The sequence below is a fragment of the Acinonyx jubatus genome, chromosome A3 (assembly GCF_027475565.1).
Source record: "Acinonyx jubatus isolate Ajub_Pintada_27869175 chromosome A3, VMU_Ajub_asm_v1.0, whole genome shotgun sequence".
In the NCBI taxonomy this organism is placed as follows: domain Eukaryota; kingdom Metazoa; phylum Chordata; class Mammalia; order Carnivora; family Felidae; genus Acinonyx; species Acinonyx jubatus.
In genome coordinates, this window is record NC_069388.1 from 14,447,184 (window position 1) to 14,471,207 (window position 24,024).

A 24,024-nucleotide genomic window follows, 5' to 3' on the forward strand; every position below is an offset into this window, starting at 1 on the left:
CTCCCAATGAAAAGGGGGAGAAAAGGGAATTGCTTTCACAATAAACACTATATTCCTCATCAAAACCAAATAACTCCTCCCTCCCCAGTATTACTGTTTGGGCAAGGAAGAGGAAAGTGAGCTTACACTAGGGGATCTGAGCCATTTGTGCCCCCTTCAGTAAACCTTGCAGGCTCCATTCAGAATGCGGGTTACACAGGGCCTGTTTGCTTTGGCCGTGGGACATGGTACCAATTCCTGAGTAATGGGGAGTTCCCACTCAGTAACCTTTGGATTGGGCCATCCTTCATGCCTAACTTGATGCTTGGAGAGGACGGTCTTTGTAGCCTGAGGCCCACACAGAGCCCAGGCACATGCTAGATGCTGAGCAAGTATTTGTTGAGTGAACGTGGGACTATAAAGTAATGAGACTGTAGGGCTCCATCGCTTCTACCTGATCATTCTCACACTGTCTGGGGAGCTGCTCATCTCCCTCCACCAGAGAACCAGGCTCTCTAGCTAGGATTCCCAGGCCCAACTGTAAACACAAATCTCTCCTTTCAGCTCAGCATAGTTGGGGTGGGATTTATCAAAAGGACTACGAAACTCAGAAAAGAACCCAACCATAAGTTAAGAAAACCTGAGAGCCAGCAAAAAAAAAGATGGGTGAACTGACAAGTTATAGACATTTTTTTTAGCATGATCTGGTCAAAGCCACTTACTGACTTGGCTGATCCTGATTTCCTAGACCTCGGGGTCTTGTCCTCAGCCTTGTCAAGCTTTGATGTCTGGAATGTGAGATGGCTTTGGTTGGGGGAGAGGATCCAAATCCCTTATAGTGGCCTCAAGACCTTGAGTAATCTGACTTCTGATGATAGTACCTTCTACACACCCACTTGCAGGCTACACCCCAGCCATCCAGTCTTCTTGGTTCACCTCAGAGACTTTGTCTGTGCTGTTCCCTCTGCCGGAAAGGCCCCTCCTCCCACTCTTCATCTGCTGACTCTTCATCACCATTCAGATCTCCGGGCAAATGACACCCTCAGAGAGTTCTTCCCTGATAACTTTATCTAAAGTTAAGTTCCTCTGCTGCAACCCACTTCCCCACCGCTGTCCTCTCTCATGGCACCTGTTCTAGTCACAGTTGTCATTGCAAGCAAGACAAGACGGAGCTGGTGAACTTAAATAGAAGAGAACATTGTTGGAGGGTGTCAGGTGGCTCATAGAACTGAGAGGAAGGCTGAAGGACCAAACTCCAGCAGGAACCGCAGGAGGCAGGACATAGTCAAGACTCTGCTACAGGTCTTACAGGTCTTACAAACCAGCTCTGTGTTAGCCAACCTCCAAGATGGCCCCCAATGACCCCACCTCCTGGTCTTCACACCCTCTGTGGTCCCCACCCTCACGGTACCGAGGTTGGTCTGTGTAACCAATAGAAACAAGGGGAAATGATGGCATGTCACTTCTAAGATTAGGTCATAAAACTGAGATTTCAGGCTTCTGTGCTCTATAGAATATTCTCTCTCTCTCTCTCTCTCACCTTCCCCCTTTCCCCTTTGCCTTCCCCTCCCCCTCCTCCTCTCCTCTCTTCTTTCTTCCCTTGTCAGGCCCACCTGGGAAGCCAGCTGTCCCATCAGGAAAGTGTTCAGGCAGTCTATAGAGAGGCCCACATGGTGAGGATCCGGCAATTCTGGCCATCAACCACATAAGACGAGTGGACCCTCCAGGCCCAGTCAAGCCTCAGATAAGCGAAGGCCCAGCTGACACCTTGACTGCAGATTTGTGAGCTCATAAATGTTTCATTATTTCAAATCGCTAGGTTTTAGGATAATTTCTTACACGGCAATAGATATAGATAACTAACACGATCAGTAAATGACCCTGACCTTGAGCATCAATCCCTCGAAGTTCAGTGTCTTGGGAAGGGACATTAGAGTGGCCACACTTGGCTTACACCCCATATTCTGGCTGCCAGGGGGTGGGAAGAACTATCTGAGTCCTCCTGGCCCCTGGTGAGTCCTGCCCTTCGACGTTCCCCTCAAATAAGAAGGATGTTCCTAGGCTAAATGGTCAAAGCAGTCCACTTGCACTGCAATGTTTCGTCACATTACCACCAGCTGCAGTTCCCTGCACAGGAAGGCCTTTTTTCTTCTTTCTCCCTCCCTCCCTTCCTAATTTTGGGCACACAGCAAGGCCCCAGAACTAAAGGAAGCAGATACTCTCTCTTGGCCAATAGTACAGAGGAAATATCCCTCAAAAATCAAAAGTCCGAGTGCCTTAAAAATGTCAAACCCTGAGGGCAACCTCTTCTCAGTGGATTAGTGGCCGGGGGGGGGGGGGGGGGGGGGGGCGGGGAGAGAGAATAGTTTGGGAATCAGGATCAAAAGATCCAATTCTGCATCTTTTCGTATAGCCAAGGCCCAATGAATAATCAAACCTTTCCTGCTCAAGATATACATACGAAAGAGATACTTTAAAATAGACCAAAAAATTAGCCATGGTCCCATTCCAAAATTAAATCAGCTTTTTATTTGTACATGTCACCTTGCTGTCCTTGTCCATACGTACCTTCAGATTTTTCTTTTCTGAGGATATCCTAGATAGATTTCCTGTTTTATGTTTTTCAATAGCATGGTATCATATGCATTATTTCCACTTCTGTAAATACCTGTTTTTTTTTCTTTATCTTTACACCCCCCCCCTTCCATAACAGCTTGATAGGTATCCTTCTACACATTTATAAATATATTTGTTCCTTCTGTAAGAAAAGGAATGTTTGCCATTTTTTGGCCCTTTTCTCACTTAACTCTATCATGGAAATCATTCCAGGTTAGCAGACACAGATCTGACACATTCCTTTTTTTAATAACTGGGTAATATTCTGTGATGGGGGCTTGTCACAACTGATTCAATCATTCTTCTTTTGATGTACATTCAGGCTGCATCCAGGTTTTTACCGCTGCGAAGCATGCTGTAACCACATGTACCCATACGCTTAGGCATTTGTGCTTCTATTTCTATAGATTTCTAGAAGTGGAGTTTGCAGATATGTATATTGTAAATGGGAACAGTATTTACAAAACACTTGGGAAATGTACAAGTGTGAAGGGACCTTTGCTTTGTATGCTCTCTATCACTAGATGTTGTCATTCATTTTAATATTTGACAGTTAATGGGTGAAGAGAGAGGTCTCATGGCTTTGATTTACATTTTCTCAGTTATAATTAAAATTGAGCATCCTATCAAATGCTTATTAACCATTTGGGTTTCCTCCTTCATGAACTAACTGAATATATCCTTTGCCCATTGTTTTACTGAATGTCTTTTTCTTAACAATTTCATTCATTCATGTGTTCATTCAACAAATATTCATTGAGCATTTGCTATATGTCACTTTTGAGGTTATAGCATTGAATTAGATAAGTCCCAGCCCTAATGAAGAGCTGTTTGTATGATTTCAATGTTAACCCTTTACTATGTCACCCATATTTTTAATTTTTTAATGCTTATTTATTTTTGAGAGAGACAGAGCGCGAGTAGGGGAGGGGCAGAGAGAGAGGGAGACACAGAATCCGAAGCAGTCTCCAGGCTCTGAGCTGTCAGCACAGAGCCCAATGTGGGCCTTGCACTCACAAACCGTGAGATCATGACCTGAGCCGAAGTCTGATGCTTAACCGACTGAGCCACCCAGGCACCCCATACTGTGTCACCCATCTTGAAAATCAGCTCAGATGTCTGATTGTACCTCGAGGCTCTCCCCATAGCCATGCTCTGGAAGACTGCTAATCTTTATAGTTTCAGATTTTATGATGTAAAATACCTAATATCAAGCACCACTAGCCGCTAGTTTGTTAGAGCAGAAAGACCACTTATACAATCCCCTAGGTAGCACCTTGCTGCTACCCCACTTTTATGTCCTCCATATTCACTCTTCCTGTCCCTCCTTCAAGGACCTGTGACCTTCTCCTGAAGGGCCTTTTAAGGCCGCCTGAGCATATTTAGCCCTTGAAGGGGGCAGGACAGAAGTGCCTGGGGGAATGCCCCTGGGAGCAGCCTTCTACCAATGACAAAGAGTCAGCGAGTGAGTACCCGAGTTCCCTCATCCCTTGAGTGGGATAACTCAGTGGTGTGTGTTCTACACTACCGCCCCGTGAAGATTAACCCCCAGTTGTCCACGGCACAATCAGCACATGAACCTAGCCCATAATGGCTTCCTTCCCTCCCTGTTTCACTTCCCCACACCCCCACTGATGCTTCGTGGGGTCACCTTCCAAATTACTTGCACTCAAATCCTTATCTCAGTTTCTGTTTCTGCGAGACTTCCAACTACGTAAAACCTCTTGGTTTGCAGATGAGAAACTAGCAGCAGGAGACCGTGTAGACTGATGAACAGAAATGCGGCCTCTCAAGTCAGAGGCCTGGGTGCCAAGCCTTCTTCTGCTCCTGACTGTGGCCTTGAGTACACTCTTTCCTTTTGCTTTTTTATTTATTTATTTATTTTTGAGAGAGCGAGAGAGCACGAGTGGAGGGGCAGAGAGAGAGGGGGAGAGACAATCCCATGCAGGCTCCACACTGTCAGCACAGAGCCTGACGCAGGGTTCAATCTCGTGAACCCGTGAGATCATGACCCGAACCGAAATCAAGACTCAGATGCTTAACCAGCTGAGCCACCCAGGCGCCACCTTGAGTACATCTTTATTTTTTTTATTATGAAATTTATTGTCAAACTGGTTTCCATACAACACCCAGTGCTCATCCCAACAGGTGCCCTCCTCAATACCCATCACCCACCCACCCCTCCCTCCGAGTACATCTTTAATCTCTGGTTTCTCCTCTGTAAAATGGACCTAATAGCTCACACGGTTGTTATAAGGATTAATTATGTAATTTTCTTGTAATATCCAGTAAAAAATGTTATTAATCATTAATATTAGAAATAGAACAAAACTGCATCCTAGAGAGTACAGGTAGCTCACCTAAGGTGAGACGGAATGTGGGACGCGTGTGCCATTTCAGAAGACTCTAATCCTCTACCTTCCCATTGGCCAGGGATGTTACAGCCATCGGGTTCCACTCGTCCTGGACTTTGAATGCTCCTAGACTCATGGGAGGAATTGGGTATTTATCAACACTGTCCAACAGAAACTTCTGTGCTGATACCAACACTCCAGATCTGTATCGAATGTGAGAGCGGCTAGCTAAGCTATATGTGCCTATTAACTTGGAATATACTTAACGCAGCTAAGGCCGTGGGTATTTAATTCCATTTACTCTTAATAAATGTAAATCGTCACACATCGCTAGTTAGACAGCTCAGGTCTAGAGAATGGGGTTTGGGCAATGACAGGAAGAGTCTTCTAAGTTCTTTTCTTCTCCCCTCCTCTTCTCTCTGCTCTTCTGCCTTCTCCCGCAGCACCAGCCATTCAGCACCCCCCTCAAGGCACCCTCTGCCTTTCCCTCCTTGGTACAGGCTGGGCTCTATGAGAGGAAGCAGAAGGGACTGTGACAAGCCTTGTGCTTTCATACACCCAGCAAGGTGAGACAAGCCCCTTTGTGGTCCCCGTATTGAAAGACTAGATGAATACCTGCTATAAATAAAGCTGAATAAAGATCCTTTTCTAGATGGCTTCCATTGTTCCCTGTTCCCTTACGGTATTCACGCCGAGATAATTTCCAGCTTCTCAGACCCTCAATAGTTATAAAACATACCATTACCTCATTTTCATTTCATTAGATTTACAGGTCACAAGACCACTTTGATCCTCACCAACCTCATCTTTAATGGTTTCAAAATCATGGTTCTTTCTGTTTCAGTGTGAGGCCAACACAGAACTTCCTACTTGTGTATTCTTACATCTCCGGCTTCCCACTTTTAACTCTCTGTCTAGACAATAGTGGCTAATGGAGTTTCCCAAATGCCAGTGTGTATTTCACATCCATGAAGACGCACCCCGTGTTGCCCTGTAACCCCACGGCATGAGCAGTCCTCAGAGAGTGCTGACTCAAAGAAAGTGCTCACCTCTTAGAATGCCCTAAGGAGAGCTTCTCATCCCAGGTATTAACTACTTTCTTTAGAGCGGGATTCTCATGTGTGCGGGTGTGTGTGTGTGTGTGTGTTGTGGAGTCCTCTGACCCTATGGAGAAGCCTTTGGACCCTTTTTAGAAAAACATTTCTAAATGCATAAAATGTGATAAATAGAGGTACAAAGAAAACCAATTATGTATATTGAAATACAGTCATCAAAATAGTAAAAAGACAAATCTGTGATGTAGCACTGAGCATCTTCATTAATGGATTACATAATAAGATCTAGTGGCAAGTCTAAAATTTCCATAATTTCAAAGCAGTGATGAGTGCAAACAATAATTCAAGACATCTGCAATAATTGTAATGTGATATGAAGTATCTGTGATTTCTACTGGAGGCCGTGTAGCAGGCTCTGACAGTATCACGGTTTGTTGCTTGCATTCATAAGTGAAAGAAACGCTTTGGGGCACCTGGGTGGCTCAGCTGGTTGAGCATCCGATTCCTGATTTTGGCTCAGGTCATGATCCCAGGGTTGTGGGATGGAGCTCCCATTGGGCCCCATGCTGAGCATGGAAACTGCTTAAGATTCCTTCTCTCTCTCCCTCTCTCTCCTTCTTCCCCTCTCCCCTGTTCATGCTCTTGAAAGAAAGAAACAAGAAAGAAAGAAAGAAAGAAAGAAAGAAAGAAAGAAAGAAAGAAAGAAAGAGAAAGAAAGGAAGATAGAAAGGCTTCATTTTAGTCAGAGGTAAATGAAAGTAAAGAAGCAGTTTTTTCCCATCCAAGTTCATGAACCCCGGGTTAAAGCCTCTGCTTTATAAAATATCTAGCACCCCTTTATCCTTAGCTGTGGGTCCAAAGTCACAGATTAGGAGGTACTCCCCAAATTCTCCTCACATCCCATTAAATGGTCTCTGATTAGAAGAGTAATTTCAAGACAGAAGTGCACAGTTCTACATGAGTGGGTAACAGGCTGACAAACCACGACCAGCTAATGCTTATTGTGCAGTCCACGACAAGCACTAAGTGTGCTAAGTGTTTTTCGTGGGGTTTTTTTTTTAAATAGGCTTCACGCCCAACATGGAGCCCAATGCAGGACTTGAACTCAGGACTCTGAGATCAAGACTTGAGCTGAGATCAAGAGTTGGATGCTTAACTGACTGACCCACCCAGGCAGGTGCCCCCTAAGTGTTTTACAGATGTTGACTTACATATGTGGGTTTGAACATTCACAATAATCCTTTTAGATAGATAGATCCTATTACTATCTCTGTTTTACAAAGGAAAAAACTGAGGCACAGAGAGGTTAGGCAACATGCCCTAAGTCACACAGTGAGTAGATGGTAGAGCCAGAATTTGTACTCAAGTAGTCTGAATCCATGGTCCGTGATCCTAGCTACCAGGCTATACTGTCTCTCTACTCTAGTGGAGAGGGGTAGTACGATTTAAAGAAAATTTTATTAACCTTAAAAATAAAATAGCCAGTTATTTTACCAAAAAAAATGAGTTTATTTGGGAATTGCAGAGGAATTTATTTGGGACATACAAGCTATGGTAAACCGAGGGCGAGTCTGGAGAACAAAATGGGGGAACATTACTCCGTGGAGAGAAAGGAGGAAGTTGGAGGGGGCTGCTCTGAACAAAATTCCGTTGAAGCAAAGCAGGAGTTCAGGGTGGTAACGGTTTCTCATTGGCTGAGTGGTGGCAGTTTCTCGTTGGCTGGGCTGTTGCTGGGCAAGGAGGAAATCTTTCTTCTTCCTGTTGGGGTAGTCCAGTGAATTTCTTCCTGCCCAGGAAAGCAAAAGGATCTGCGCTGGAAAGTTTGTGGGTGAGAGCTTCCCCTTGAGAGCTTCCCAACTCCACCCTAAGTGAGGTTTCCCTTTAATTACTTTCACAACCTTAAGGATGAATAGAATTAGTTAAAGAGGTGGCAGAGAAGGGAGGAGGGAGGATGGTGATGCAGGAAAAGGGTTGGGAGAGTATTTAAGTGGAGGCAACAGGAGGTACAAAGGCCCTGAGGTGGAAAGAATGTGGTGAATGTAGAGCCTGAAATGATACCAGTGGGGTTGCAGGTTGGAAAACAAGGGAGACAGTGGCATAATGTGAGTCTGAATGGCAAAGTTCCAGATCATCAGGACCAGCTTTATCACTATCCCAAGGACAGTGGGGGTGACAATAGATTTGTTGTATAAAAATATTCTAGCTATAGAAGAGAAAGAACTGGAGAGAAGAAAAGGTGAAAGCAAGGAGCCTAGTTTGGAGATAAGCAAAGAGGTGCAAGCCAGGAGTGCTGACAGCTTGAACTAGGTGGTGGTCAGGGCGGACCACCATTCGAGAAACGTTAGGGGGAAGCATCTGGTGCACTGGATATGGGGACGAGGGATAACTCTGTGGCCGACTGTATTCCCTAAAGGTGGCTACGACTTCATCTTCCACCGACAGGCTCTGCTCCCAGAGAGTCCTTGCTATTCCGCCCATTGAGTGGAGGGCCTTGAATATGACAAGCATTATGAGGCTATATGACTTCTGAGGCTATGTCACAGAAGGCAATACAGCTCCTGCCTGGTTCTTTCAGCCACTCTCCCAGGGCCCTGAGCACCATGTAAGCAGCATAACTGCTCTGAGATCACCATGCTATGAGGAAGCCCAAAGTAGCCCATGCAGAGACTACATGGAAAGACCCAGAGACTATGTGGGGAGAGAAAGATGTCCAGCCAGCCTCCAGCTGCTCCAGCCCCCCCTGCTGTTCCAGCTGCAGCTACTGTCTAACTCAGAGCCACAACCACTCAACCAAGCCCTTCCCGAATTCCTGGGCCCCAGAAACTATGAACAAGAATAAAATGCTTTTTTGCTTTACATCATCAAGTTTTGAATCTGGAACATTCATCCTTCAGATTCTGCCTCTACTGACTCGGCCAGTTATCCAGTTCCAACTCTCATTCTCAGTTTGAGTAATTTGGGAGAGACCCTGAAACATGGTAAATGCCTTTTAGGTATGTTATCTCTGTAATCACCAAGCCCCATGGTGTGTACACCTGGGAGGAGAGTTTTGTTGTTGTTGCTGTTGTTATTGTTAAGTATTCTACCCTAGACTCACTGAACCAGAATCTCCAGGAAACAATGAGCCAGGACTCGACCGAACTGTCCTACTCTCTGCCATCATCCTTAACCATTTTTATAATTATTATACTTGTATTGTATTTCTATACCCCAACATATGAAGGCAAATTTAGAGACGGATCCTTTGAGAATTTCATGTGAAGGGAGGGATTAATCAGATTGCCCTGGCAATCCGAGTAGCATAAAAGATTTATTTACCTGCTCTTTAAACATTTTCTCTCTTTAAACATTACCTGCTCTTTAAACACTTTCGTAAGTATATTTCACTTGGCTCTGGAAACAAAACAGCTAAATATGTGCTATCTAGAGTAATAATAATTGAAACTCTGTGAATTGTCTCCAAAAGAAAGAGATATTACAGAATCAATGAGGAGCCCTGAATTTAATCCTCCTATAAAAAGTGCTATATGATAGAGAAGAGATACAAAAATGGTTTGGAGCTGTTATTTGGTGTTGAAATAGCTTGGGGAAAGAAGGAATCTAATTTGGAATCAAAAATAACACATAATGTATGATGTGACAGCATACATCAAAATCAATGTTAATCAGATTAAATTATTAAAAGGGGAAAGATAAACCATGGTAACATTAGAAAAGGAAAATATATATTTATTAAGTTTTCTGAAGGGAGGAAAGTCAAAAGTTAAAAATGAGTCAGCAAGGCTGTGTTCCTTCTAGAGTTTCTAGGGATAAATCTGTTTTCTTGCCTTTTCCAGCTGCTAGAGGCCTCCTGCATTCCTTGTCTCAAGGCCCCATCCTCCACCTTCAAAGCCAGTAGTGTAGTAACATCTTCCTCTCTCTCTCTCTCTCTCTCCCTCTTTCTCCCTCACTACCCCCTGCTTCCATCATCACATCTCTGACTCTGACCGCCTACTCCCCTCTTATAAGGACCCTTGTGATGACATTGGGCCCACCTGGGTAATTCAGAATCATCTTCCAATCTCAAGATCCTTAACCTAATGACATCTGCAAAACACCTGTTGCCATGTAAGGGGATACACTCACAGGCTCCAGAGATTAGGACATGGACACTCTTCAGAGGTCATTACTCTGACTTCCACAGCTGTACAAAACGGTACTGACATTGATGGCTGTGTCATAGAGACTGATCTCCCTGATGGCTGAGAGGAGTCTTAGAGCGGCTATTCCATAGTTCCCTGAGCCACTCCTTTCAACATACAACAGAACTTGTTGAGTGGGGATAGTCCCATTCTGATCCACTTTGTTGACAGAATCTTGCTCTGAGGAGCTATTAGCTCTTGTTGGGGTTCACCAGGAACTTAATATCACAACAAAGTCCCCTCCACTCCCACCCCAGTGTCCTGGGGAACAAGGACTCGTTGATCAACTCCCAGTGACATTTATTCTATTTATTCCACCTGTGAACAGAGTAGTCGATGAAAACCCAAGGGCCGCTGTTTTCTAGGGATGTCTCACAAACTGTGAACACAAACAAATCTATAGAAAGACACAAACCGTGGGATCATAAGAAATCTATGAGCTGATGAGCCTGCACGATGAGCTAAGCATGAGTCTAAGAGCTTTGTGTATGATACTTACTACCTAATTTAACTTCACACTGACTTTATGAGGCACGTGCTATTCTTTTTTAATTTTTTTGTTTATTTATTTTTGAGAGAGAGACAGAGTGTGAGTGGAGGAGGAGCAGAGACACCAGGAGACGCAGATTCCTTAGCAGGCTCCAGGCTCTGAGCTGTCAGCACAGAGCTCTATACGGGGCTCGAACTCACCGACCGCAAGATCACCACCCTGGGTGAAGTTGGACGCTTAACCGAGTAAGCCATCCAGGCGCCCCAGAGGCACGTGCTATTCTTATCCTTATTTTACAGATGAAGAAAATGAGCCATGATGAATTTTGAATTATTAAAGATCTAAAGACCAAGTGTATTTGTCCATAGGCATCAGGCACACCCTGCATTTGTCACAGGTGAGAAAAACTAGACAATACAATGCATCCCTGTTTCCTTCCTTCAAGCATTTACCTGTAATTACACACTCAAGTGTGATAATTCACCTATTTTCTCTTTCCACTAGACAATAATCTCCAAGATAGCAGACATGGGTCTGCATTTGCTCATGATAGTGCTTTGAAAGTAGGTGTCTAATAAAGCATAGGGCCACCTAGTAAGTGTAAACATTCAATGAGCAAACGAGTGAAGGGATGAGCAAATGAGTGGTTGTCAGAGAAATATGACTTCCCATAGCGTTCAAATTCCACAGCCACCGCGTTTGCTTGGCATGCACTATTCACAAGGAGAAAAACTAGACCCCCACAGGGTGTGAGGCATTTCCTAACTAATAAAAAAGCCTACCTGATTCATATAGCAATAGCTGTGATTATAATATTTACAATCATGTGAGCAAACTCCATTCCCTCCGACAAATTATTCTGGGAGTTCAATGAACGATACAACATTTTACATGCTTCACAGTCAGCACCTACATTCCGTGAATTTTTTTTTTGACGTTGAATAAATATTCCAGGAAGAAATAACTCAAAAAGAACCTGTGACTCTATCTCCAGAAGCTACCTCTTGCCAGCGAAACTAATAGGGTACATTGCCTATTTAAATGTGAATTTAAATAAAACATTTTCTCTACCTCTCTGCTGTCTTTGTTCCTTGAGATCCGGAGGTTGCAGGAGTATGTACGCTACTCTCCAATACACATATCTAACGGTGTTTCAGGTTTTGTTTCGTTTTATGAAAAACTAAATAAAGTATTTCAGGATTTAAGTGAGCCGTTTCCACAGTTAGAATGGAAGGAAGACGCTCCGAAGACTAGAAGAAAGGCGCAGCCTCTTGGGATCAGGGAACCAGGCCCGGGACCCATCCTTAGCGGGGGACGCCGTTACTAGGCAACCCCTAGCGTTCTCAACCGCCTCCCCACAGCTACTTCCTCTCTCTCATTGCTAAGGAGATCGACGCCCAACTCAGCCCTGCCGTAAACCCGCGCGCTCTTGCGACATTGCCGCGCCTGCCGCTGCGTGCGCGCCCTCTGCCCCCACTCTCCGCCCCGGCCGCCATTGCCTCGTGCCCGCGCCGGTCGGTTGGTGGCGCCTTTGTCCTACGGCGGGCAGGTGGGCTGAGGTGGAGGCGGCAGGGGCGGGCCTGAGGCGAAGGAGCGGCCGAGAGCCCGCCAGGCTGGTAGCGGTGAGTGCCGGGAAGCGGTGGCCGTCTGCCGAGGCGTGGGGCTTGCGGCCGACGGTTGAGGGGGCCGGGGCCGGATGGGGAGGCTGAGGCGGGAGGGCCCGCTCGACGCGCGGCCGCGGCCTCGGCTTCTCTCCGGGTGCGCGCGGAGCTGCGCATGCCCGGTGCGGGGCGCGGCCTCTGGCTCCCGTCAAGCCCAGGCCGGGCCGGCCCGGGCGGCCCGTGGTGGGCTCCGGTCCGGGCGGCGCCGCACCGCGGCCGCCTCTCTGTGCGCGAACCGCCGACCGTAGTCCTCCGAGCTTCTCCGTAGGGCAGGGCTGCACACCCCGCGCCCCTTTCTCGAAACGGTGAAGTCGCTCGCCTGCGGGTCCTCAGCGAGTCGGTGGCGCAGGCGGGATTCGAACTCGGAGCGAGGCGGCCCGCCTCTCCGGGCGTTCTACGGGGCGTGCAGCGCCGTGCGGCGAACCGAGCGCTGGTCCCTGTCGCCGCCTCCTCGCCGCCCCTTGACAGCATTCTCGAGGCGCCTCCGTGTCGTGTGACGCCCCCACCCATTTTGTAACGCGGACCCCGGCCCCAAAGGACGGGGAAAGAAACTGTGCCCGAGGTTCTCGCGGAAATTAGCGACAGAGCCAGCGCCCCAAGTGTGACCCAGGGCACTCCGCTCCCGACTACCCGCCAGGGGCTTTTTTTTTTTTTTTTTTTTTTAAGACGGCGCTTCCCAGATTTCAGTCTCTCGCGTTGCACCTCTACGTCCGTGTACCATCTGTACTGCTGTTTATTTCCCAAATGTTAATTTTTTCCTTTGAACTGCCTCTATTTTCCTCCTTCTTAAACACATTTGTTTAAGGTGGAAACGTAAATCCCAAACCGTATGATGGAAAGCCAGTTATTTTTCCAATGCTCATAAAAAAAAATAAATAAATACCTGTCTATTAAAATAAACAGCGCGTCCTTGTTCCTGCTGAAATTATTGTGCGTTCCACGCTGTGGGAAACGCTGCCCTGCGAGTGTGGGGTTCATTGCGGTCCTGGCTTTCGCTCTGTGCACAGGATTTCTCTCTGAAGCATAGCGGATTCCGTGAAATGCCCCCCAGGATCTTCGGGGGTGGTAACATGAGAAGCTTTCTCGTTGCAAAGTGGTGTCGGTGTTGACCTACAAGTGGCAGTCCCACGGAGTTGCACGAAGCGTCGGCTCGAGCGCACGGGGTGTGCCGCCTCCGTTTTCTCGTTGCGTTGTGGTGTGGTAGCCTCCTGACCCTTTCTGCACCCGACGATGGAGCCGTTTGGGCTTTTGACGACTGTAGATGTCATGTTTTCTGTGTGAGTCGGTCTGGGTGTGAAAACTAACTTTCACGTTGCCTTTTTCCAACCCGTAAAACCCAAGCTTTTGCGCTGTGGGTATTGGAGATCACGTGGCTATTTAACATGTTTCTTCCCGTATTCTGGTTTCTTTGTGTTTCTTTCAGCTCCTCTTGTCACCTTCCCGATGCTCTTTGAAACCTCTGGCACGATCTTTTAACCTAAAACATAGAAACAGTAATTTTCCTTGTAGAATGTGCCGGAGAAACCGTATTTCAAGGCCCCGTGGAAAAAATTTTTTCTAGGTGCAGGTTGTCCAATGTTACAGGCAGGTGAACACCATACGTTTAAGGAAGGCATTAGGCTGGGGCGCCTGGGTGGCTCAGTGGGTTGAGCGTCCGCCTTCGGCCCAGGTCACGACCTCGCAGTCTGGGAGTTCAAGCCCCGCATCGGGCTCTCCCTCCGCCCCTCCCCCACTCGCGCGCTGTCTCTCTCAAAAATGAATATACTTTAGGGGCACCTGGGTGGCCCAGTCCGTTAAGCATCCGACCTCGGCTCCGGTTGGCTCAGGTCATGATCTCACGGTCCGTGGGTTCGAGCCTCGCGTCGGGCTCTGTGCTGACCGCTCAGAGCCTGGAACCTGCTTCGGATTCTGGGTCCCCCTCTCTCTCTGCCCCTAACCCACTCGCATTCTGTCTCTGTCTCTATCAAAAATAAATAAAACATTAAAAAAAAAAAAAGGAAGGCATTAGGAGCTCCTTTTGATTTGCTAGGTCATATTGGTGAATTGTTGAATAAAGCTAATTAGGTCCTCCAAAGAAAGGGAGGCATTGGCCGGTTAACTTACGTAAACAGCCTGTTCTGTTTGTAGTCTGTTCATAAACTTAATGTGTGAGAGAGCAGATTTACTCTAATTCATTGAAAGGAAACTCAAAAAAGCCTGTTCGGATCATTAAAGTGTTTCCTCAAGGGCTGTAAAAAAAAAAAAAAAAAAAATCCATACTCCTTGGGGTTACTTTGGTATGAGCACAATGTAGTACTTACAGAAGGCCAGAGTGATTTTCTTCACATTTCTCAGCGTTGGTCCTGTGTAGAGAAGACAGGAGAACTTTTTACTCAAGTCAGTTTCAGAACTTCAGCAAAAGGAGCCTCGGTCTCCCTGTGCTCAAAAGCTAAGTCCGTTGCAGAGGCTACAGGCGTGTGCTGAACAGGAGTGCCTGGTGGCTTGAAACTTTATTCTTAAGAACCGTTGCAAGCATTCCATCCCTGTGGCCTGCAGATGGCAGTGCTTTTGTATGGCTTGTTACTGCTGTGAGAATTCTTGGAATTCAGTTGTGCTTTTAAGAATGAGAAACCTTTGGAGGAAATGTATTTAATATTCCCTTCAACTATCGTTGCTTCTTTGTTTTTGACTCCCCACATAGAGAATGAAAGGTCTGTTCCTAAACTCACTATTACTCTTAGTGGTAATGATAGCATACAACCAGCAGCACGTATGATTTACAAAGCAGGTGTACGATACCAACGCGTTTGTTCCCGCCAATCTTGTGAGATAGGTAGGCTGATGTTGTATCTTCTTTGCATATGAGGAAATAATGACTCAGGTTAGATTTCTTGCCCGAATCACATGTTTAGTAGAACATATTCAAGGTATTGTTGAAGATAAAAGATTTTGTGGTCAAGCAAAATTGGGAAATTTTGAGATAAAGAGGTGTCCTTACTCTAGAACTTCTCAGAGGCTTTAATATGCTAAACATGTGCACTATAGATGTCCAAGAGAGGAAAATATCATTGGTGCCTTTCTCTTGCTATCCTCCTACAAACATCTTGGGTCCTAGTGTTCTCCCAAACCTGACTACTCTTTCTGCCACACTGTTTCTTCTCTATACCTTGTGGTTTACTAATGATTACCGTGTGTCTTTGAGACAAGTGCTTCTAAAGCTCAGTCAGCTTTTTTTGTGCCAAAAGATTTGTCCTGTCAACAGCATAGGCATTTGTGTAGACTATTTGGCTTAAGCAGAGTTAAACTCTCAAGAAGTTAAAAGGGCAGTGACCAACAGAAAATTACCCTCTATTCCACTTTCATTAATGAGAAGTGTTAATGAAAGGATCAGGGTAAGGCCACTGTCTGAAGCAGCAGCACATTAGGGAAATATGAAGTATACTGACAGCTAAATATATAATACCAGCATGCCTGCTGCTTTTTAAATGGTGGTTTTATTACCACCAGATATGAATATTTATAGAGATGGTCATTTTCATTCTTTATGCTTTCATTCTTTATCACTAAAAAAATAAGAGATAATAGGTCAGCTGGACGATTACTTTTTTGTTAAGAAAATAATTCTCTTCAAAGAATCAGCACTTTTGCACACCGGAAGACTCTTTTCCCTTTATTTCAATTCAAAACAACATTATTACTGACCTGCCTAAAGACCAACAACTTTAGGGAAAGATCAGGAAAACTTAGGTTGCATTGGAGAGCATTTATAAAGCAGTCTTATACCTTCATCTCTATAAAATATCTTGAGTGGTTCCCTGGTTTGGATCTAGAATGATTGAATTACTGAAGATTAGGTTGGTCCTACAGTTAGTGGGCAAGCTTTGGAGAACTTTGAATTATGAGTAATTTGGCCTTAAATGGATATACTTAATTATGCAGTTGGAGATTGAGATAATAATAACATGTATTTAGCATCAGAGATGATACAAGAAATTTATTTTTAAATCTCTCTTTGGAAATTATTCTTGATATCAAAAAGAAAAACTAAGAAAAACATGATTCCGTTCAGTACAAAAACTTAAGATTATGAACTGAACTTTTTTTTGGAAAAGTTATAGTAGGACAGCATCAGAGTCACTGGAACAGCTAGTTGGAAATACATATCCGTGGATGCAGCTCGCCACCCCCTCCCCCGCTAACTGAACAGTCTCTGGAGGGGCTCTGGGGGCTACAGAATCTGCTGTTCAGAACCCACCCCTGCGGTTGTTACGTACATTAAAGGTTTGAGGACCTCTGATTTAGGCTTTAGAAAATGAGTTTTCACTGGAAATAGAAGTTTGAAGTAGATTCTAGTACTAATCTGTTCGTATCTCAGATTACTAATAGGAGTTAACAACTCTGGTTTATGGTTGTATACATTTTAAGCAAAACTGTAATTTAAAATGTTTTTTGGCTTGATAGTCTGGACTAGAGGTAATAGCAATAGTTAGAATATCTGTGCAGTTTTCAATATTATTCCTTCCATTCACATCAGTAGGATGATTTCACTTTCATGTGAACAAAGACAGCAGACTTCCAAGATTCCATGGTCTGCTTATTAAATTTAGGTTTGCTCCACTTTGCTTTTAGCGGTGTGGATATGAAATTCTGTGTGTGACCATTTTTCTCTTCTTGCAGAGAGATGCATTTAGATATGAAAACCAATTGCCTCAGAAGAAGCAGGAGTTTCAGCCCCTGCCAGCAAACCAATACCAACAAATCTAGTTGGCAGAATTTAGAGAAAACTTTAGTTGGTAGTTTGCCATTTATTAGCCAAAGAAGTGGATAATATGCTATCAAAAAGTGGCAAGCTCAGTGGTTAATATTTTTCTTGCTATTTCATAACTAGGTAATAGGGAAAAGACGCGTAAGTTTTCAGGGTACTTTTTAAAATGGTCAGATGAAATCGAAGAGAAGGTGTTGGTGCACACTCCTCCTTGGGGAGCAGGGGCACAGACCTTATAATTGGATACTATCTTTAGTACTATGGAAACTTGGGTTGATGATTCCATTTCCTTTGGGGATAGCTATGTGATTATGTTTACCATTTCCAGGGGTTGTACTTTGACAGATTTTAACCATTGTCATGACATTTTCTTTGTAACAGGTTATGTTCATGGGTTATTACCCCTTGAATACAGGAGTTTAAAGAGGTTTCTAAATGGAGGATCTAAGTATATGTTGTACATAAGCTAAAGGGATAAACAAAATATAGTTCTCAAATACCTGCCAAGAATCAACTGAGAAGCTTGTTCAAATACAGATTCCTAGGCTTCATCCTCAGATTGTAAAAGTTTGCGATGGGGCCTGAAAATGTGTTTAACTATCTTCTCAGGTGGTGCTGATACATCTTCAGTAAAGGAGTGCAGTGTGAAGAGTGAAAAAATGTGTATGTATATAAATGTGGAGAGGGGAGATGGGGAATTGTTTACTGGATATAAGGAGTTGCAGTTTTATGAGATGAAAAAGTTCTGGAGATCTGTTGTACAACAGTGTGAATAAATTTAATATGCTCACTTAAAAATAGTTAATATGAGGGGGGCCTAGCTGGCTCAGTCAGTAGAACCTGCTACTTTTGATCCTTAGTTCAACCCTCATGTTGGGTGTAGAGCTTGCTTTTTAAGAAAATAATAGTCAATATGATAAATTGTATATTGTGTGTTTTTTACCACATTCAATTTTTTAAAAGATATTAGAAGAAAACTAAGGAAGGGTGCTTGGTTGTCCGTTTCTTCCTGAACGGTGGGTTTAACTCATTTTTGTTAGCTATTAATTACTGACTCTGGCCCTCAGTTTATTTTATATCCCTTTACTGAAGATAACCTTTTAAATATTTGTCTCGTACCTGAATAGGCAATATTTTTAAGGTCTGAGGTTTAAATACTCTTGCCCGCCCCCCCCCCCCCTTTTTAGATAATATACATACAGTAAGCCTGCATTAGTTTGGCTTCATTGAGACTCCTTTATGGTAGCTCAATTTATATAGGCCCTCTTGCCACCAATCTCTTGCTTTTCAGTAACAAAGTTTTTTGTAACCTTTTTCCGATTCTGGCTTGCATCTGTAATTCCTCTTTTCTTCCTCTTATCCCCCTACTCCCTACACTAAACTTCCTATAGTATTTCTAATTATGTTCTTCACACCATTCCTTCACTTTTGCATGTGCCAAATGACTTCTCTCTTTCTGGTAAACTCCTATTCATCTTCCAGGACTCAGTTTAAATGTTACTTTTAGGCCATCCCTGCCCCTTACTCTTTCCAGTCTCCTCTCTGTCCTGTTCCTCTCCCCTGCGACACCCATGTACACAGAGTTAGGCCTTTATTATCTCTGCTATAAACCCATTTTAGATTATATTATGATTATCTGTATGTGTCCTGCTCTCCTTTATTAAGCAGCGAACTCCTTTAAAGCAGAGACTTTACCCTTTTTATTTCCATATGTCTAAGGCATGGTACATAGTACATAGTAGGCCTAGATGCATTTGGTGTGCTGGTTATGAACTATCCTTTCCAGTTTATTAATTTAGTTCTCTAAGGATCGCTACTTGTACAGTTTAGTTGAAATTTTACCTGTGTTAAATAAACCTATACTTGAAATTTTTTGTAGCTCAGACTATTTTACTAGTTTAGATTAGCTCAATCTTTGTGAATCCAAATTAGTGAGTTTTTTTCTCTTAGCTGATGTTGTCCTTGAATCAACATAACCAACACAGGTGGAATATCCACTTCATCAGATTCAGAGAAATCAAATGACTTGACTAACCACATCCCACACACACACCAAGTAGAACTAGGACTCTGATATGCTGATCCCAGGCAAGTGTTCTTTCCTGAAAAGAAGTAAAAGGGGTAGGAAATTAAATGTTGATAGAGAATGTTTGTCTGAAGTGTTGAAGTGAATAGAATATCAGTAGCAAAGCCAGAAACATTGTACAGTTGACCCTTGAACAACATGGGTTTAAACTGTGTGGCTTCTTATGTGCAAAATTTTTTTTTGGTACTGTAAATGATTTCTTTCATAACATCTTTTCTCTAGCATACTTTATGGTAAGAATACATTATATAATACATATAACATACAAAAATATGTGTTCATCAACTGTTTATATTATTGGTAAGGCTTCTGGTTACCAATAGGCTATTGTTAAGTTTTTGGGGTCCTTGGGGCTCAGTGCCCCTAACCCCTGCATTGTTCAAGGACCAACACTGGTTTGAGGTGATAGGTGGGTGTCTGGGGTACTTAAACATTGGAGTGACTAGCATAGACTGGGCCTTTTCCAGGTTCTATCAGTTTGATCCGGGAGTCTTAGCAAGTGTTCATAATGGAAACCCTGTCTTTCCACTCCCTGTTGGGGCAGCATAGCATAATGTTTAAGCACTTTGGTGTCCGACAGACCTAGATTTGAATCCTAGCTCTGTCTCCTGATGATCATGTGACCTAAGATAAGTCATTTAATTTCTCTAAACTTCAAATTTTCTCATTCACAAAATGGAGATCATAATAGTACTTAACTCCAAGAGTTGTAGAAAGGATTGAATGAGGTAATGCACATAATGTTCTTAGTTCAGACTCTGGGACAGAGTCAGCGTTCTGTAAATATAAGTTATCATTGTTTCCCCCATTCCTATACTGAGGAATAATAATCTAATACAGTTAAAGATAGAATAATTATTTTAATTAGAGAATGAAGGAGATAATCAAATAAGAGGGAATGCATGGTTTTTAAAGTGAACTTAAAGGGTTGATTTAGAAACCACAAGCAGAGCATTCTCTTATCCTTAACTCATTATAGTGTAACTGGTTATAATATTCCTGATGTTATACCGTCAACGTCATCTTCACAAGTATAGTTTAAATGAGAAGTGCTGTCCTTTCCTCTCCCGATTTGGGGCGTTTGATGTGTGATAACCACTTTATTGTCAGTGTGATTTTCCAAGTGGCATTATCTTTATAATCACATATTTTCAATTTAGTGGTAACTGATTTTTAGGTGGTTTCAGCTAAGGCTTTGGAGAATTTTATTTCATTTGTAATCACTTGACAAAATTGTGTAGGCTTCTGGATTCTTTCAACAGCCAATGGTGGTAGTGTCACTAAGTGCAGCGATTCATACTGCACTTATTTAGCATAGTCTTTATGGTTTTCCATTGTGATAGCTTGTGATAAAAATTGATGTTAAGGGGCACCTGGGTGATTCAGTCAGTTAAGCGTCCGACTTTGGCTCAGGTCATGATCTCACAGTTCATGGGTTCGAGCCCCATGTTGGGCTCTGTGCGGACAGCTCAGAGCCTGGAGCCTGTCTTTGGATTCTGTGTCTCCCTCTCTCTGTCCCTCTCCTGCTCTCACTGTCTTCTCTCTCTCTCTCTCTCTCTCTCTCTCTCTCTCTCTCTCTCTCTCTCTCAGAAATTAAAAAAAAAAAAATTAATTGGTTTTAAGTTGAAAGGAATTGATTTTATGATAGTACAATTAAAGGGGCACCTGGGTGGCTCAGTCAGTTGAGCGTCTGTCTTCGGCTCGGGTCATGATCTTGCGGTTCATGGGTTTGAGCCCTGCGTCGGGCTCTGTGCTGACAGCTCAGAGCCTACAGCCCACCTTGGATTCTGTGTCTCCCTCTTTCTCTGCCCCTCCTTACATTCCTTCTCTCTCTCTCTCTCTCTCTCTCTCTCAAAAAAAAAAAAAAAACATTAACAAATTTTTTAATAAAAAGAGCAAAGCAGCTCTTGGTGCTGTGAATGAAACATGCATTTTTATTTATAGCATTATACAAAAACCATTGTGTGAACCTTGTCTAGCATATTAGTCTAAAATAAAATTGTACATTAGGCATTGTGTTGTTCTTTGAAAGTTCTTTAACCCAGTCTTTTGTGACTTAAAACAGCTCTGCCACTTTCTCTGTGACATCATGTTTTCTAGATTATTTTCTAATTTTTTTCCTTTTATGTAGATCCCTTCAGTTGGTGTTATTTTTCTTGTCTAAAAATCCTTACCTGAAAAGTACTTTTAACCATTTTCAGAAAACCACTTAGAAAATATTCAGGCCAAGGTACCTCGTAGTGATGATGATTTCCAGTGGTGCTCACATTGCTAGTATAGTTAACAAAGCATAGAGGTACCAACCAGGCCGAGGTGAAAGAGGCGCTAAGAGACTGACTTTTGATCTTACAGGCATTTGGCCAGAATGAGATAGAGCAGGAGGAGAAAGAAGCATTAAAGTTTCCACTACCCTCTTGTTGGTTACATTTTCTCCCATTATGTTCCCTACCTAATGTCCAGAAAGGTGCCCAAATTGTCTTTCCTTCTTTTTTTTCTTTTCCTTTACATTAATGTTATTTCTATTTCCTTGGCATAGGACTATATGTCTCTGAAAGGATGTAGGAAGAAAATAATCTGATTCAACTAATTAATACAAAAGCCCTCTTTCCCAGTCCCAGTATTTGCATTTTCAAAGAGAAACTTGTTCAAATGAACCTCCTGCCTCCCAGTTGATGGGTTATTAAGTTGTATAACAAAAAATTGTAAAAAAAAAAAAAAAAAAAGTAATGGGGCAAGGGTTTTTTCCCTTGACTTTTTAAATCTTTGCTATACTGTCTGATCAGCTCCCTGAAGTTATTTGTACTTTTGTAGCTTCTCTATTCTTTCTGTATTTCTGAACTCATAGGTTTTCCAGAACTTCTGGGTGACCATGTGTTAGGATGTTTTGTGTATTGGGATTGGTGGTGACGATAGTTTTGTTTTCAAAACTCTCACTGAAACCTGCCCCCCAGCTCTCCTGTAACCTGAGCAGCCCTCTTGGGTGGCACTGAAACGATCAGAAATTTCCAGGTCTCATTTTCTCTATAACTCATCCAAGATGGAAGTATAAGGAACTCTTAAATAGCTGTGAATAACCAAACACTTGGCGTAAGGGAAAAAAGAAAATGGTCTGAGAGTTCTCTTTTTTGCAGAAGAAACATAAGTCACATCATCAAAGTATAATTGCTTTAGACTATTCGATGAGGAGGCAAATTACAATCAAAATCATTTAAAGATACAATAATCTTGGGATGCCTGGGTGGCTCAGTAGGTTGAGCGTCCGTCCAACTCTTGATGTCAGCTCAGGTCATGATTCTGGGGTCGTGGGATTGAACCCTGCGTCAGGCTCCACACTGAGCATGGAGCCTACTTAAGATTCTCTCTCTCCCTATGCGCTTGTGCATGTGCTCTCTCTAAAAAATAAAAATAAGTAAAAAACAAAAAGATAAATTATTCTTGAATTTTAAATAATATTTCAAATAATTACAAAAGCTTTTCAGTAACTTCAAAGTAAAATATTTACCTCCTTCAGTCTAACTGGAACCAGTTTTGCCCCAGAGGTATGTCATACATGACTGCTTTGGTCTCTGCAGTCCTATATGTAGGTGCTCACAGAGCAGGATATAATTACACAATGTAATAGTCCTTTTCATATCATATGGGCAAATTATATGGCATTGATAGAAACTTCCCTACTAAAAGAGTACCCTATGTTCTGTACTCTAACATAATCAGTGTTCAAGTCAATCAATGTTTAGGTGAGTTTTCTTTATTCACAACCAATTAATAATATATAGAATCCTACTGGGAGTTACAGTGTTTATTTAGAAGAAATCTTTACACCACCATCACCACCCTCAGTGTATTCCAGAGATACTCTGAAAACTACCTCAACAATCGAAGAGATTACATTTCTCTCTGAATCATAGTCACTCCATATTAAAGAGCAGACTAGGTCAGTAGGCCCTTCTAAACCTGAACTGATATTCTTCACAATTACATAGAAGAGAGTTAGGTGTTCCCTGTAAGGCCTCTCATTATATAATGTGTAATTCAGATGTTCATTAACTTTGAGGGTTATAAATTGCGAAAGTGCCACTTGCCATACCAAAGCCATGATCAGAGATTATAGGCCAAGTCCTATATAGGTATTATTTTCTGATTTTTTTTATTAGTAGTTCATTTATTTCTGTTGTTGAGTAGTATTCCATTTTATAGATATAACACATTTTGATTATCCATTCACCAGTTGACCGACATTTGAAATGTTTCCAGTTTTGAATATGTTATTATGTATAATGCTACTATGAAAGTTTGCATGTAAGTCTTTGTGTGGACACATGTTTTCATTTCTCTTGGATATATAGCTGGATGATAGCTTGTGTCTGCTTAATTGAAAATGTGAGAGGCAGTTTAGGGTGGACTGTGCTTCTCTTACTGTTTAAATTTATGTTACCTTCAATTTATCAAAAGTCATTCTTCTCCTAGACATAATAGAAACTCTGAGTTAAAACGAAGATCGTTCTCACTTGAACAGGAACTCAAAAGTTGACAACATAGCAGGGTAAAGTCTGTGCCAGACCTCTTAAATTTCTGGTTATTACTATAGTCTCTCACACCATAGGACTCTGGTTGGAATTTTTTAAATACATAATTACAATTTTAAAGCACTCTAATTATGTGAGTGCTTAATACCATTTAATGTCATTAGATACACTACTAATCACTTAATATGGAACAAGGGGAACAAAACTACACCATAGCAGGACACAGTTTTATTTCTTCATTCAACTAAAGAATGAAATTATGAATGAATTTATTCATTTTTAAGTCATATAAAAATTGGTCTGTGTTATCTTTGGACATAGATGGGTACATT

At 42.8% G+C, this 24,024-nt stretch overlaps 1 protein-coding gene and 1 long non-coding RNA gene across 5 annotated transcripts in view; both read left to right on the forward strand.

The window, feature by feature from the left end:
- The first annotated feature begins 7,631 nt into the window (after positions 1-7,631).
- Positions 7,632-11,747, forward strand: LOC128311105 (uncharacterized). 2 transcript variants are annotated; one of them, XR_008289079.1, is made up of 3 exons: positions 7,632-7,832; positions 8,447-11,072; positions 11,630-11,747. It is a non-coding gene; the product is annotated as an uncharacterized LOC128311105 (long non-coding RNA). The 2 variants fall into 2 exon arrangements; XR_008289078.1 differs by having other exon boundaries at positions 7,634-7,832; positions 8,580-11,072.
- Positions 11,748-12,159: 412 nt separating this feature from the next.
- NCOA5 (nuclear receptor coactivator 5) overlaps positions 12,160-24,024 on the forward strand; it is a 30,654-nt gene continuing 18,789 nt past the window's right edge. The window contains exon 1 of one of the 3 annotated variants that reach the window (XM_027070239.2): positions 12,160-12,297. The gene's annotated coding sequence lies outside the window, so the exon portion shown is untranslated. The remainder of the gene's footprint in view (positions 12,298-24,024) is intronic. The other 2 variants (XM_027070240.2, XM_027070241.2) reach the window with 2 other exon arrangements.